The following is a 15,925-nucleotide window of genomic DNA, read 5'->3' as shown; positions in this document are numbered from 1 at the left end:
AAACCATGGGCCCAGCTGGAGAAAGGAGGTGTTAGGAAGTAGTTCACATTGTTAATTTTGCATGTTACAACAACCTTAAATTATTTTTGAATTAAATTTTTTACTTTGATAAACCTATAACTAAAACCTATAACTCTAGGTTTACATGCAGTTTTTAAAAAGTATACAGAGAGATCCCACGTATACGTTACCCAGATTTCCTCAATGGTAACATTTTGAATAACAACCACAGGACAATATCTCAACCATTGAATGGTCAAGATCCAGAATGCACCATCACGAAGATACCCCCTGCTGCCCTTTTATAGCTACTCCCTAATCTTTTAATTAGCTCCTCCGCTAATCTTCTCTCCATCTCTATAAGTTTGTCATTTCAAGAATGTTGTATAAACACAATCATATAGTATGTAATAACCTTATGAACTTGGCTTTTGCCCTCAGCATAACTAGAGACTGGCCCAGGTTGTTGCCTTTACCAATAGGTCTGCGTACTGTTCCGTGGTGTGAAGATTCTGCAATTTGTTTAACTGTTCAATCAGTGAAAAATATTGGGGAGGTTTCCAGTTTAGGAGTATTACAGATAAAGCTGCGAGGAACATTCATGCACAGGTTTTTGTATGAATATGTTTCCATTTCTCTGGGATAAGTGATCAAAGGTATCATTTCTGGGTCATACATTTTCATGTTTCACTTTATAAGAAATCGCCAAACCACTCCCCAGAGAGTGGCTGTACCATTTTACATTCTCCCCAGCGCTGGATGAGTGATCTAGACTGCATCCTTGCTGGCATTTGGTGACACTATTTTGTAGTTTTGCTATTCCCATAGGTACGTAGTGATATATCATTGCGGTCTTACCTTGCATTTCCCTAGATTGCTAGTGATGTTCACGTCCTTTCATGTGTTTATTTGTTATCTGCACATTCCCTGCAGTGAAATGCCTATTCATTTGAGGTCCATTTTCTAACTGGATTATTTGTATCTTTATTGTTGAATTCCAAGAGTTCTTTATATGTGTGAAACACTAGTCCTTTGTTGAATATGTGGTTTGCAAGTAATCCCTTCTAGTCTATAGATTGTACTTTCATCCTCTTAACAGGGTTATTTGCAGCACAAATGTTTTAAATTTTGATGAGATTCAATTTATCAATTTTTTTTCTTTTAGGGATCATGCTAATTTTCTCCTTTGCTTTTTCTTTTTTTCAAAAATGTTATCATTTTATACTTTCCCACGATCCATTTTCAGTTAATTTTTGTAGAAGGTGTGAAGTGTAGGTTGAAGGTTTTTTTTTAAAATTTATTATTTATTCATTTTTGGTTGCACTGGGTCTTTGCTGCTGAGCACGGGCTTACTCTAGTTGCGGTGAGCGGGGGCTACTCTTCGTTGCGGTGCGCGGGCTTCTCATTGCAGTGGCTTCTCTTGTTGCGGAGCACAGGCTCTAGGTACGCGGGCTTCAGTAGTTGTGGCTCATGGGCTCAGTAGTTATGGCTTACGGGCTCTAGAGCGCAGGATCAGCAGTTGTGGCGCACAGGCTTAGTTGCTCCGCGGCATGTGGGATCTTCCTGGACCAGGGCTTGAACCCGTGCCCCCTGCATTGGCAGGTGGATTCTTAACCACTGTGCCACCAGGGAAGTCCTGGAGTTCTTTTTTTCTTTTGCTTCTGGATGTCCAATTGTGCCAGCATCATTGTTGAAAAGGCTATTCTTCCTCCATTGAATTATTTTTGCACCTTTGTTAAAAATTAGTTTGCCCTATTTGCGATGGGCCTATTTCTGGATTCTCTGTGTCTGTCCCTCTGCCACTACCACACTGTCCTGATCACTGTCACCACATAGCATAGCTGCCTTCTCCACAGGCATCAAGTACCTTCCCTCTGCACAAGAAACCAGCTATCTATGAGAATTATAAATTTTGTCATTCACAGCATTTGAAGAAAAATGCTCACCCTCTGCAGGGCACTGGCTGTTACTAAGGTATTTCAAAGGTCAGCTCACATTCCTGAACTCTGACTCTCAAGTTTCCTTGCTGCTTTCCTGACAACATGGCCAGGGAGATGGTAAAAAAATGCAGTAACTTACAAAAGTATAGACTCCAAGAAGGAGGCTGTGGCAAGCACAAATCTCTGGAAAATGATTCAACTCAGGCCAACTGCCAACCTTTCTAAGGTCTTTAGTTTTTCGAGGCCAAGAGTTAGTATTTTAGTGCTATTTAACCAATTCCACTATGTAGAAACTTAATAGGGAGAGACATCCAAGAGGGTCAGCCCTGGAATAGGGTTCCGCCAGTCCCAAAGATTTTCATAACTTATTCTACATTGACTTGAATTCTGAGCATCTGATCAGATAAATCACACAGTGCAGCGAGTGGTGACCTTCCCGGGTGTGGCAAACCCATAGGTGCTAGTTGTGATTTGGACTCTTTCTCTTCCACGCAAGAAAGATCTAGTGGGATGTCAGTGAGGAGTGTGGGTTCTGACAGGGAACCTCTCGCGTCTGCTCTTCCCCTCCCCTTGGTCCCACTTACAGCTATTGAATTGTCAAGCCCTTCACGATTCCTGATGAGTTACTCAGGACACACCCACAGCTGGCAGCACCCATGTGTGAACTGCGGCTTTAGAATTTAGGCAAGATAGGCACTTACTTCAAGCTGCCATGGAAATGTCTATGGAAGTGTGGTCCTGGTGACATGGATTCGGGGTGTCCCTATGGGATCCTAACAGATCTTATCCCTCGGGAGCAAGTTGCTCACCTGAGGGGGAGGTAATGAGGCACTCCGACCTCAGAGGCTCCTGCATCATTATGTTCTGTCTCTTAGGAGTACACAGACCCCCACATGGTTTTAGGGGAGCTCCAATTATGCTCCTATTTAAAATAGCAAATTGAGTCATTTGTTGAGACGTGGATGGGTCTAAAGACTGTCATACAGAGTGAAGTAAGTCAGAAAGAGAAAAACAAATATCGTATATTAACGCGTGTATGTGGAACCTAGAAAAACGGTACAGATGAACCGGTTTGCAGGGCAGAAGCTGAGACACAGATGTAGAGAACAAACGTATGGACACCAAGGGAGGAAAACCGCAGTGGGGTGGGGATGGTGGTGTGCTGAACTGGGCGATTGGGACTGACATGTATACACTGATGTGTATAAAATTGATGACTAATAAGAACCTGCAGTATAAACAAACAAAAACAACTAATAAATAAATAAAATAGCAAAAGATAATTCATTTTTGATTTTTAACTGATCTTTTTCAGAGTTAAAGAACTCAGATGATCTACTTGTTTTAAAATTCTTATGATAATCAACTTAAGATGCCAACAAAGCCTCCCTAAATGAAGCTCTACATAGAGTAAAATATAAAGTTTGTGAAATTATTTGAGTATTTCACTTTTATCAGATTTGTGGAATTAAATTTCTCAGAAAGTTGGAGTTAATTAAAAACTATATTGTCCTTATCTTCAATTATCTACAGTAGCTTAAATGTATTTGTTGTGGGTCAAATTGTATCTCTCCCCAAAGACGCTGAACTGCTAATCCCAGTACCTGTACATGATCAAATTAAGATGAGGTCATGAGGGGCTTCCCTGGTGGCGCAGTGGTTAAGAATCCGCCTGCCAATGCAGGGGACATGGGTTCAATCCCTGGTCCAGGAAGATCCCACATGCTGCGGAGCTACTAAGCCCATGTGCCACAACTACTGAAGTCAGCGAGCCACAACTACTGAAGCCAGCGAGCCACAACTACTGAAGCCCACGCGCCTAGAGCCCATGCTCCGCAACAAGACCACAATGAGAAGCCTGCATGCAGCAACAAAGACCCAATGCAGCCAAAAATAGCTCAATAAATTTATAAAAAAAAAGAAAAAAGATGAGGTCATGAGGGTGAGCCCTAACCCAGTGCAACTGTGTCCTTACAAAAAAAGGGAAATTTGGACACAAAGCCATGCACACAAGAACGTCATGTAAAAATTGGAGTTATGCTGCCACAAGCCAAGGAGCTGTGAGAAGTAAGGAGAGAGGCCTGGAAGTGACCTTTCCCGAGCGCCTCAGAGGAGCCCAGCCCTGCACGCCACCACCTCGTACTCGGGAACTCCAGAATGGGGAGACAGCACACTTCTGTTTGTTGCAATAGCCCTAGAAAACTAATACAGTATTTTATTTGGGGAAATAATTAGAGTTTGTAAGACTCCAAGCTAAACAGAAACTTCTTCATAAAGAAGCCAGCTGAGAGTGCAGTTTAGTCTTTGAGAATTCAACTTTTTTGGCCCCCATTACAAGATAATTTGGTTCAAATAAACAAATTATGTCTTCGTAGTAACACAGAAGTGCTGGTTTATATCCATAGCGCCTCAAGTGCTATTCTAGCACACATCTAAATAAAAAGAGATTAGCAGTAATATTTCAACTTTGCTGGAGCTGTGTCTGCCAGGAAGAAATGAATCAGCAGCTACAAAAATGTTCCTTCTTGTGAAGTTATCACAGGCAGACATAATATAGTCCATGAAAGCAGAGAAAATTTATCTCAGAGGCTGTCTGTTTCAACATTTCTGTCTGGTTATTGCCAATTCTAATTTATTAAATATTTATAAATCATACAAATAATTCTATTCAATTTAATTAGCATTTTTTGTGACATCCATCACGGGAAAAATTCCAAGATACACTTAGCTGTATAGAATAGCTCAGAAAAACAACAAGAACCATTAAAACTAATCATATCCCACAACTGTGATTCTACCATTTTGTCATCTACTTGAATAATATAATAGGTCCTTTTTATTTATTTTTTAACATCTTTATTGGAGTATAATTGCTTTACAATGGTGTGTTAGTTTCTGCTGTATAACAAAGTGAATCAGCTATACATATACATATATCCCCATATCTCCTCCCTCTTGCATCTCCCTCCCACCCTCCCTATCCCACCCCTCTAAGTGGTCACAAAGCACTGAGCTGATCTCCCTGTGTTATGCAGCTGCTTCCCACTAGCTATCTATTTTACTATCTATGTGGTAGTATATATAAGTCCATGCCACTCTCTCACTTCATCCCACGTTCGTCCCTTCCCTGTGTCCTCAAGTCCATTCTCCATGCCTGCATTTTTACTCCTGTCCTGCCCCTAGGTTCTTCAGAACCATTTTTTTTTTTGAGATTCCATGTGTATATGTTAGCATACGGTATTTGTTTTTCTCTTTCTGACTTACTTCACTCTGTATGACAGACTCTAGGTCCATCCACCTCACTACAAATAACTCAATTTCGTTTCTTTTTATGGCTAAGTAATATTCCATTGTATATATGTGCCACATCTTCTTTATCCATCCATCTGTCGATGGACACTTAGGTTGCTTCCATGTCCTGGCTATTGTAAATAGAGCTGCAATGAACATTGTGGTACATGACTCTTTTTGAATTATGGTTTTCTCAGGGTATATGCCCACTAGTGGGATTGCTGGGTCGTATGGTAGTTCTATGGAAACACAAAAGACCATGAATAGCCAAAGCAAACTTGAGAAAGAAAAACGGAGCTGGAGGAATCAGACTCCCGGACTTCAGACTATACTACAAAGCTACAGTAATAGGTCCTTTTTAGAAAGCTTTTCATTGGAAATAATTTCAAATGATTTCAATGAGCACTCATATACCTTTCACTCAGAATCACCTGTTACCATTCTGCTCTTTTTACTTTATTATTTGCCTTCTTCGTATCCATATGCATATTCCAGTAGTGTCTTCTTGCTCGGTACTCAATTTACTGAGTATTTACTACATATTTACTGAGTACCAAGCCCTGTAGAAAGCACTGTGGTGGAGAGAAAGTGAATGAGACAGAACTCAGCTCTCAAGGGCAGACCAGGATCAGGTCCACCTGATCATTTTTAGTCGAATGCAGGAATAATCTGGTCCTTACATATTGAACTAATCTTAGGAATTATGGGGTACCTTCTTCCTAGGCAACCTCAGTGTTTTCATTATTAATGGCCCCACTCAGTTTCACATGAAGAAACTCATCATCCTGCAGATCCAATTGGGCACAAAAGTTGCCCACAACTATGCCCATAATCCTGAGGCCAATAGTTTTCAATTTCCAGGAATATTGTATCTTCTTGGTGGACATACTTTTAAGTCAATGGGCCCCCAGACCCTGGGATTGTGACTGGCACAAAATACTTGGAGAGTGAATAAATCTTGAAACTCAGTTTGAATAATCATATATTAAGCCCATAGAGAGCACTTACTGTATGCAGGTGCTGACATTCACTTCTCTCAGGGCCCTTGGGAGAGTCTGTACTAGTATCCTCCTTTCACAGAGGTGGGCATTAAGATGTGAAGAGGTCAATCACTTGCCAAGGTCCACCCAGCCAGTGGTTAAAACCGAATCTCAGGGCTTCCCTGGTGGTGCAGTGGTTGAGAGTCCGCCTGCCGATGCAGGGGACACGGATTCGTGCCCCGGTCCGGGAAGATCCCACATGCCGCGGAGCGGCTGGGCCCGTGAGCCATGGCCGCTGAGCCTGCGCGTCCGGAGCCCGTGCTCCGCAACGGGAGAGGCCACAACAGTGAGAGGCCCGCGTACCGCAAAAAAAAAAAAAAAAAAAATTCAAACGCTTTAATCTTTCTAGTATGCTACAAGTCCTCCCAGGATAGTTCAACTTTACCAGCCGTATGTGTGCATGTCCAGCCCCTGAAGGCAATTGTGTTTGTGAGCTCCTAGTTTTCCAATCGGGAAAGTAAGGCTATTAAAACTGAAGTACAGGGCTTCCCTGGTGGCGCAGTGGTTGAGAGTCCTCCTGCCGATGCAGGGGACACGGGTTCGTGCCCCGGTCCGGGAGGGTCCCACATGCCGCGGAGCGGCTGGTCCCGTGAGCCATGGCCGCTGAGCCTGCGCGTCCGGAGCCTGTGCTCCGCAACGGGAGAGGCCACAACAGTGAGAGGCCCGCGTACCGCAAAAAAAACAAACCAATAAAAACGAATCTCACTCATCAGACCTGCCTGCCTCTTCAGGGAATCCATCCTTTCCGCATGTTCAGGTTAAGTTGATATCTCTTTGAACAAACCTTTATGAGCCTGTTTTCTCCTCCAAGATTCAAGTTTAGGGTATTCAGATATCTTGCATCATCAGTTAGAAAACACCGTGAGTCACTGCAGATTCAGTAAGTTGGGTAGATAGAACCCAGCTATAATTACAAAAACTGGATATGAGGGGAAGCACAGCAAATTTCCTTGACAGTCAGGTTTCTGTGACCTAGGCTGTCTGATTGCATTTAAAAAGTCAAGCCTTCTAAAATCTTCTTCAAGATATACCCCAAATTGGAGAAGTTAAGGGAAGAGACAGAAAGGAAACCCACCCTCCTGATGGCTTCCTTTATTGTGAATATCACCGGCCCTCAGGGCTCACAACACAGACCTTTCTGAAGCCAGGAGCTGCGGACATTGGATGAGCCAGCAATCTCTGTAAACCCCACATCAGCTGTCACAAGGACCCCGTGTGTGGAAAGTGAACGCAGATCTTCCACAGTTGGACAAAACTTCCCAACTTCTCCCCGGCGGGTGGGTGCTAAGAAATTACTCAATAAAGATTAAAAAAAAAAAAAAAAACCACAACGAGATTTCAATTCACGCCTGTTAGGATGGCTATTATCAAAAAGACAAGAAATAACAGGTGTTGGTGAGTATGTGGAGAAAAGGGAACCCTGGAACACTGTTGGTGGGAATATAAGTTTGTACAGTCATTATGGAAAACAGTATGTGGGCTCCTCAAAAAATGCAAAATAGAACTATTATATGATCCAGCAATCCTATTTCCGTATATATACCTAAAAAGTAAATAAAATCAGTATCTCAAAGTGAAAAAAATAAAAACGGACCAAAACCCACTCAGGCAGACTGTGTAACTTGAGGTCAGAATGTTCTGGATCTTCTGGATGTTCCTGCCTCACTCAATCATACAATTGAGTCATAAGAGGAAAATATGTGGGGAAAAACCCTTCTGGCATCTCTAACTTACACTGGCATTCTCAGCGGCCTGGCCAGTTCCTACAAAGCAGTGAGTCCCAGAGAGACTGCAGAGCAGTTTTGAGACCTGGGCATCAAGAATTTGGGAAGGAGTTGCCCAGGGGACAAAGTCCTTCTGCTCAGTAAGAAGTGCAGGCTGGTGTGGAGCTTCTTTTCCAGGCCAGATTGTCACAGCTGGAGAGACAGCCGGAGGCCCATTCAGGGAGCCAGGCCAGTGAGGAGGAGACCAGTGGATTCTGCTGGAGGCTGGCAGCCCCACGGCATTTCACTGCGATGAGTCACTTAGACAATACGAAGAACAATGTGATTTGTAGGTGGTTACTGATAGCTCCAGGCATCAAATCCTTCTAGTTCATAAAGATACAAATCTTAATGATTAATGGTTAAGATGAAAAAATAACTACCCTCAAGTTAGGAAATTCAAACAGATTGTTTCCTCAGATCACACCACACAAAAGAGGGTCTGTTCTGTGAAGCGCAGCCTGTTCGGCCTGTTCCAATGCCAAGTACATTCCCGGTCCTACCCCACCCAAGGCCAGCTAAACTCTCACTGCAGAAACTTGAGTTTGCCAGGCATAGACACACCTGGGAGCCAGGTGAGAGAGGCTCGGCCCTGACAGCACTGGCTTTCGTGAATATACTTCAGTAAGGGTCTCATGCGACGGTAGGTCCAGAAAGAACTGTGTTTTTTCATGGTACAAAATGAAGATTAGTGATTACATTGCTGCTGAAAATCTCCCTCAGCCTAATCAAGAACAGTATGTCAAAAAGGCAAAGACACAGCCATTGCAAACCTCCACCATCATTTGAGTGAAGCTATTTTCTAAGCTTCAGAAAATTAGTCTAAATGACTATCGGTTATGATTATAGTAGGATTCACAACAGTCTGTGCTGTGTGCATAAAAGACTACCAACCAGTTTATACATTTTCACTGAAGTTCCCTCTGGCTGTAAGAGTTATTAAGTCTATAAACAAGGTAAGTGTGCTTACAGGAATCAGATCATGAATCCCTTTTAAGGAATGAGTCCCTTAAAAGTATCAACACGGGCTTCCCTGGTGGCGCAGTGGCTGAGAGTCCGCCTGCCAATGCAGGGGACACGGGTTCGTGCCCCGGTCCGGGAAGATCCCACATGCCGCGGAGCGGCTGGGCCCGTGAGCCACGGCCACTGAGCCTGCGCGTCTGGACCCTGTGCTCCGCGACGGGAGAGGGAAGAGGCCATAACAGTGAGAGGCCCGCGTACCGCAAAAAATAGTATCAACACTATTATGGGACTTTTGAACTGACAATCTCTCCTTGTCCTTAACTCAGGGGGAAAGTTTTGGATATTGTACCTTAAGACATAGCACTGGCTTTTAACTTGAGATATATTCTTATTTTTTAAAATGATATCAATTCCTTTTTTATTAAGAGTATGTTTTAGGGGCTTCCCTTGTGGCGCAGTGGTTGAGAGTCCACCTGCCAATGCAGGGGACACGGGTTCGTGCCCCGGTCCGGGAAGATCCCACATGCCGCAGAGCGGCTGGGCCCGTGAGCCATGGCCGCTGAGCCTGTGCGTCCGGACCCTGTGCTCCGCAATGGGCGAGGCCACAAAAGTGAGAGGCCCACGTACCACACACAAAAAAAAAAAAACAAAAAAACAAAAAAAAAAAAACTCATACGATCACGACATATTACTCTTTTCTGACGCTAGATTCTATCTGCCAATGTCTCATTTAGATTTTTTGATATCGAAATCAGTAAGACTCTCTTGTGATTGTTTTGTTTTGTCTTTTTAAATTTCAGATACTTTTGTCCATTTTTGATAATATATTGCTTTATCTCATAAAAACACATGTGGAAGCTTTTTCTGTCTCTCTGTTCTGGAACAGTTTACAGAGCATTTTGAACTTCTATGTTTCTTAATAATTTGGTATATTTCACCTGTGAAACCATCTGGGTGGAGGTGCCTCTGGAGGGATAGAACTTCAAATACTATTTAAGATTTCTATCTCTAAAATCAGTTTGGTGCATAAGGAGTCTTGATGGCTGTTCTCGCTTTCCAAATGTTTTATAATTCATTTAATTTCCTTAAAGGTTTTTTCCCTTTCTCGTTTTCATTTTGTATATTACTATACTCACTTTTCCATCATATTTATATATATATTAGCTAATAATTTATCTACTTGTTGAAAGAATCATCTCTTGGATTAATTCATTTTTGCTGTTGATATAATTAAATTATGCTTTCAGTTTTAAAAAATTTTTATCTTATATTGGAGTAGAGTTGATTTACAATGTTATGTTAGTTTCAGGTGAACAGCAAAGTGACTCAGTTATACATATACATGTATCTATTCTTTTTCAAATTATTTTCCCATTTAGGTTATTACAGAATATCGATCAGAGTTCCCTGTGATATACAGTAAGTCCTTATTGTTTATCTATTTTAAATATAGCAGTGTGTACATGTCAATCACAAACTCCCAATCGATCCCTCTCCCCCACCCTTCTCCCCAGTAACCATGAGTTCACTCTCTAAGTCTGTGAGTCTGTTTCTGTTTTGTAAATAAGTTCACTTTTATCATTTTTTTTAGATTCACCATATAAGCAATATCATATATTTGTCTTTCTCTGTCTGACTTACTTCACTTAGTATGATAATCTCCATGTCCATCCATGTTGCTGTAAATGGCATTATTTCATTCTTTTTAATGGCTGAGTAATATTCCACTGTATATATGTACCACATCATCCTTATCCATTCATCTGTCAATGCACATTTAGGTTGCTTCCATGTCCTGGCTATTGTAAATAGTGCTGTGATGAACACTGGGGTGCATGTATACTTTCAAACCAAGTTTTTCTCCAGATATATGCCCAGGAGTGGGATTGCTAGCTCTATATGGTAGCTCTATTTTTAGCTTTTTAAGGAACCTCCATACTGTTTTCCATAGTGGTTGCACCAATTTACATTCCCAGCAACAGTGTAGGAGGGTTCCCTTTTCTCCACACCCTCTCCAGCATTTATTGTTTGTAGATTTTTTGATAATGGCCCTTCTGACAGTTATGAGGTAATATTTCATTGTAGTTTTGGTTTGTATTTCTCTAATAATTAGTGATGTTGAGCATCTTTTCATGTGCCTCTTGGCCATCTGTATGTCTCCTTTGGAGGAATGTCTATTTAGGTCTTCTGCCCATCTTTTGATTGGGTTGTTTGGGTTTTTTTGATATTGAGCTGTATGAGCTGTTTGTAACTTTGGAAATTAATCCCTTGTCTGTTGCATTGTTTGCAAATATTTTCTCCCCTTTCATAGGTTGTCTGTTCATTTTGTTTATGGTTTCCTTTGCTGTGCAAAAGCTTTTGAGTTTAATTAGGTTCCATTTGTTTATTTTTGTTTTTATTTCCATTACCCTGGGAGATGGCAACTGTATGCCAATAAAGTGGACAATGTGAAAGAAATGGACAAATTCTTACAAAGGCATAATCGCCCAAGACTGAAGCAGGAAGAAATAGAAAATATGAACAGACCAGTCACAAGTACTGGAATTGAATGTGTGATTTAAAAACTCCCAACAAACAAAAGTCCAGGACCAGATGGCTTCACAAGTGAATACTATCAAACATTCAGAGAAGAGTTAACACCTATTTTTCTGAAACTATTCCAAAAAATTGCAGGGGAAGGACTACTCCCAAACTCATTCTATGAAGCTGCCATCACCCTGATAACAAAATCAGACAAAGATACCACAAAAAAGGAAAATTACAGGCCAATATGATGAACACAGATGCAAAAATCCTCAATAAAACACTAGTAATTAGAATCCAACAACACATAAAAAGGATCATACACTGTGATCAAGTGGGATTTATCCCAGGATGCAAGGATTTTTCAATATCTGCAAATCAATCAGTGTGATACACCACATCAGCAAATTGAAGAATAAAAACCATATGATCATCTCAATAGATGCAGAAAAAGCTTTTGACAAAATTCAACACACATTTATGATAAAAACTCTCCAGAAACTGGGCATAGAGGGAACCTACCTCAACATAATAAAGCCATATTTGACAAACCTCCAGCTAACATCACACCCAATGGTGAAAAGCTGAAAGCATTTCCTCTAAGATCAGGAAAAAGACAAGGATGTCCACTCTCACCACTTTTATTCAACATAGTTTTGGAAGTCCTAGCCATGGAAATCAGAGAAGAAAAAAGAAATAAAAGGAATCCAAATTGGAAAAGAAGAAGTAAAACTGTCACTGTTTGCGGATGACTTGATACCATATATAGAAAATCCTAAAAATGCTAGCAGAAAACTACTAGAGCTCAACGATGAATTCGGTATCACGGCAGGATACAAAATTAATATACAAAAATCTGTTGCATTCCTACATACTGACAATGAAATATCAGAAAGAGAAATTAAGGAAACAATCCCATTTACCATCACATCACAAAGAATAAAATACCTAGGAATAATGCTATCTAAGGAGGCAAAAGACCTGTACTCTGAAAACTGTAAGATGCTGATGAAAGAAGTCAAAGACGACACAAACAGATGGAAGGATATACCATGTTCTTGGATAGGCAGAATCAATGTTGTCAAAATGAGTATACTACCCACGGCAATCTACAGATTCAATGCAATTCCTATCAAATTGCCGATGGCATTTTTCACAGAACTAGAGCAAAAAAAGCTTAAAATTTGTGTGAGACACAAAAGACTCTGAATAGCCAAAGCAATCTTGAGAAAGAAAAATGGAGCTGGAGGAATCAGGCTCCCTGACTTCAGACTATACTACAAAGCTACAGTCATCAAAACAGTATGGTACTGGCACAAAAACCAGAAATATAGATCAATGGAACAGGATAGAAAGGCCAGAGATGAACCCACACACCTATGGTCAATTAATCTATGACAAAGGAGGCAAGACTATACAATGGAGGAAAGACAGTCTCTTCAATAAATGATGCTGGGAAAACTGGACAGCTACATGTAAAGAAATGAAATTAGAATGCTCTTTAACACCACACACAAAAATATGCTTTCAGTTTATAAAACAGACTTCCCTCTGCTTTGCTCAGGTTAAGTGTGTGTGCATGTGCATCTGTATATTTTTCCTGCCTATTTTAGTTGAGTACATACTTAGTTTACTTTCATTACTTGTTACTCCATAACATAGCCATAGATTTTCCTCTAAACACCATTTATCAGCATATACACTGTCTTTTGTTTTAATTCTATAATCCAGAAATAATATTAATCTTATAGTATGAAGATAAATGCATAATAGTCACCCTTCTTCTAAATTAAAAAAATTTTTTTCATTATCTTACAAAGTACTAAGTGGTACCCTATCTTTTTTCTTTATGTATACTTTTTTCTTCTAATTTCTTTTACACATTTGGCCATTAGACTTCCCATTCTACAAAAATTATGTTTCTCCTATGATTTGCCCAATTTTCTACTGATTGCACATTTAAACAGTTTTTAATGATTTAAATAATAATTAATAAAAACACTTCTAAATAATTTAAATAAATTTTAATCACTTGGAAGTAACTTGAGTTTTGGGGGAAGGGAAGGTATCTGGATGTCAGTAGATACCAGTAACTTTATTTTTAAGTCCAGTAACTTTATTAGAAATTTTGTTTGTTTCTTTGCTTTTTTGTTTGTCTTTTTTTCTGAGAGAAGGAAGGATTTATTATTACTTGCAGCAAGTAAGGAGAACACCAGGGATCTTTCCCAAAGCAGTGTCTCCCTAACAGCAAAAGTGGTGAAGTTTTAAGCTAAGGTACATACATATTCATGAAGGGGCTTGAGCAGAGGAGAATCAGCATAGAATTGGGGCAAATGTCAACAGAGTCCAAGCTTTAGTTGATCAAAGTGAGGAGTGTCAACATCATTCCATCCTCCACCTGGGTGGGTCCTTAGTTCCTGCAGAACTTAATCATTTGACCAACAGGACAAATTCAGGATTCAGTCCAGAGAATAGTTACACTGCCTGGGTGAAGCGCTGCTGCTGTCCAGTGCCTGGCCCGCTGCCCTGGGCTCAGCAGCAGCTGACTTGGCCATGCTGTTGCTGGGTCTGCGGGCAGCCTACCACCTACCTGGAGACACTACAGTGAGGTGGTAGCTGACAATGAGGACGACCCCAACTTCTTCAAGATGGTGGAGGGCTTCTTCCACCACAGGGCCAGCATCATGGAGGACAAGCTGGTGGAGGACCTCAAGATCCAGGAGAGTGAGGGTGCATGGCATCCTGAGAATCACAAGCCCTCCCTCCAACCATGTGCTGAGCCTGTCCTTCCCCATCCGGTGCAACCACAGCTCCTGGGAAGTCATCAGAGGCTACTGGGCCCAGTACAACATGGATCTGTTCTGTTTTTAATAGATTTGAATCCATTTCTTCCCTTGGATACAATGCCTTTTAAAATATACAGATTTATATCTCTATTTCAGGAATGTTTTCTTAAATTATACCTTTAAATGCTTTTTCTGTTTAAATTTTCTGGGCTTTTTCTGGGGGGTAGAGGGAGATACTAACAATACATATCCTTTCTTTTTCCTTGTTTTTTGCATATTCTTCTTTGTCTGACTTCCATGTGTAATATCTTCCCTAAAATCAATTGTAACATTTTCAAAACATCTAATTTTGCTGATTAGTCTCAAGCTTGTCATGCATATTCTTCACTCTCTTTTCTGTGAATCTCTCTCTCTCTCTTGCTTCATCTGTATTTCTGGTATCTTTTTATCCCTTTTTTTTCTTCTCCATTTCTTTCCTCACCTCTGTTAATTTATTCTTTGTCTTTTTAGTTCATTTTTTAACTCTTTCATCCAGGCTTTGCAGTCTTATTTCAAAGAGCTCATTTTTTCATGAATTCATTTGTGTGTGGAGAACATCTTAGTTACAGTTTGACCTGCCTGCGGCAACCGTTTTCAAAGGTCTGATCTTCATCTCCTTCTCTTTGGGTTATTTTTAATTACTGCTTTTCCCTGTGGTATGTTTGCACAGATCCAATAGTGACTGGTGTTGACTGTGACTGTTCACTTCTACATAACGGAATTCATCTTTGCATGAGGGGAGCCCTTCCCCAGTGATTGTTCATTAGGGCTGGGCAGGGGCTGGGGATGAGCCTGAGTAGGAGGCTCCTCCGGTTCTCATCTTTGCCAAGGAACACTGTCACTGCCACTCAGCCATGTGACGATGACTGCTCTGAGATGCAGACGATCTCTCTGGATCTCTGGGGATCCACCACTAGAATGCACTTTTCACTGGAGCGCCTAATTCATCTTCCTTTTTCACTGTGCATCTAGCCCCAGTGTCGATCTGCGTGGCTCCAGGTCTGTGAGCCACCAACAGATCCTACTATATTCAGGCAATGGTGAAACAAACATAATAGGATATGATTCACAGTCCAAAGAGGAAGACATGCATATAAATAAAGAATTATAGCAATTTTTATATTTTTGGCACATTTCCTTTATTGGATATGTGATTTGCAAATATTTTTCCCATTCTGTGGCTGTCCTTGCATTCTCTTAATTCACTGAGGGGGGACGTGGGAAATACTCAGTGCCTGTTGATTCCCTCCCGTCCCTTTGTATGCACAGAATAGGTTACAGGTTAACAACTCTTTCCATGCACGTTTTTTTAACTTAATCCTCATAAAAACCAGAAGCACTCCTAATTCAATTATACCCATGGAGTCTGTGGCTCAGATAAATGAGATGATCCAACAGAACCTTCCTTGCTGGAGAAATAGCAGGTGGGGTCCCCACCCAGCCTCCCACCTCCACATCCACTCCCAGCACCCGCGTCCATCCCACCAGGGGCTTCTATGAAGGCCTCTCACCTTTCTACACGTGAGTTCATTGGGAAAGCACTTTTGGGTGTACAATCTCATCTATTCTCACCAAGATAT

This window comes from Stenella coeruleoalba (genome assembly GCF_951394435.1).
Source record: "Stenella coeruleoalba genome assembly, chromosome: 9".
NCBI lineage: Eukaryota > Metazoa > Chordata > Mammalia > Artiodactyla > Delphinidae > Stenella > Stenella coeruleoalba.
Note: the sequence above shows the minus strand (reverse complement) of the source record.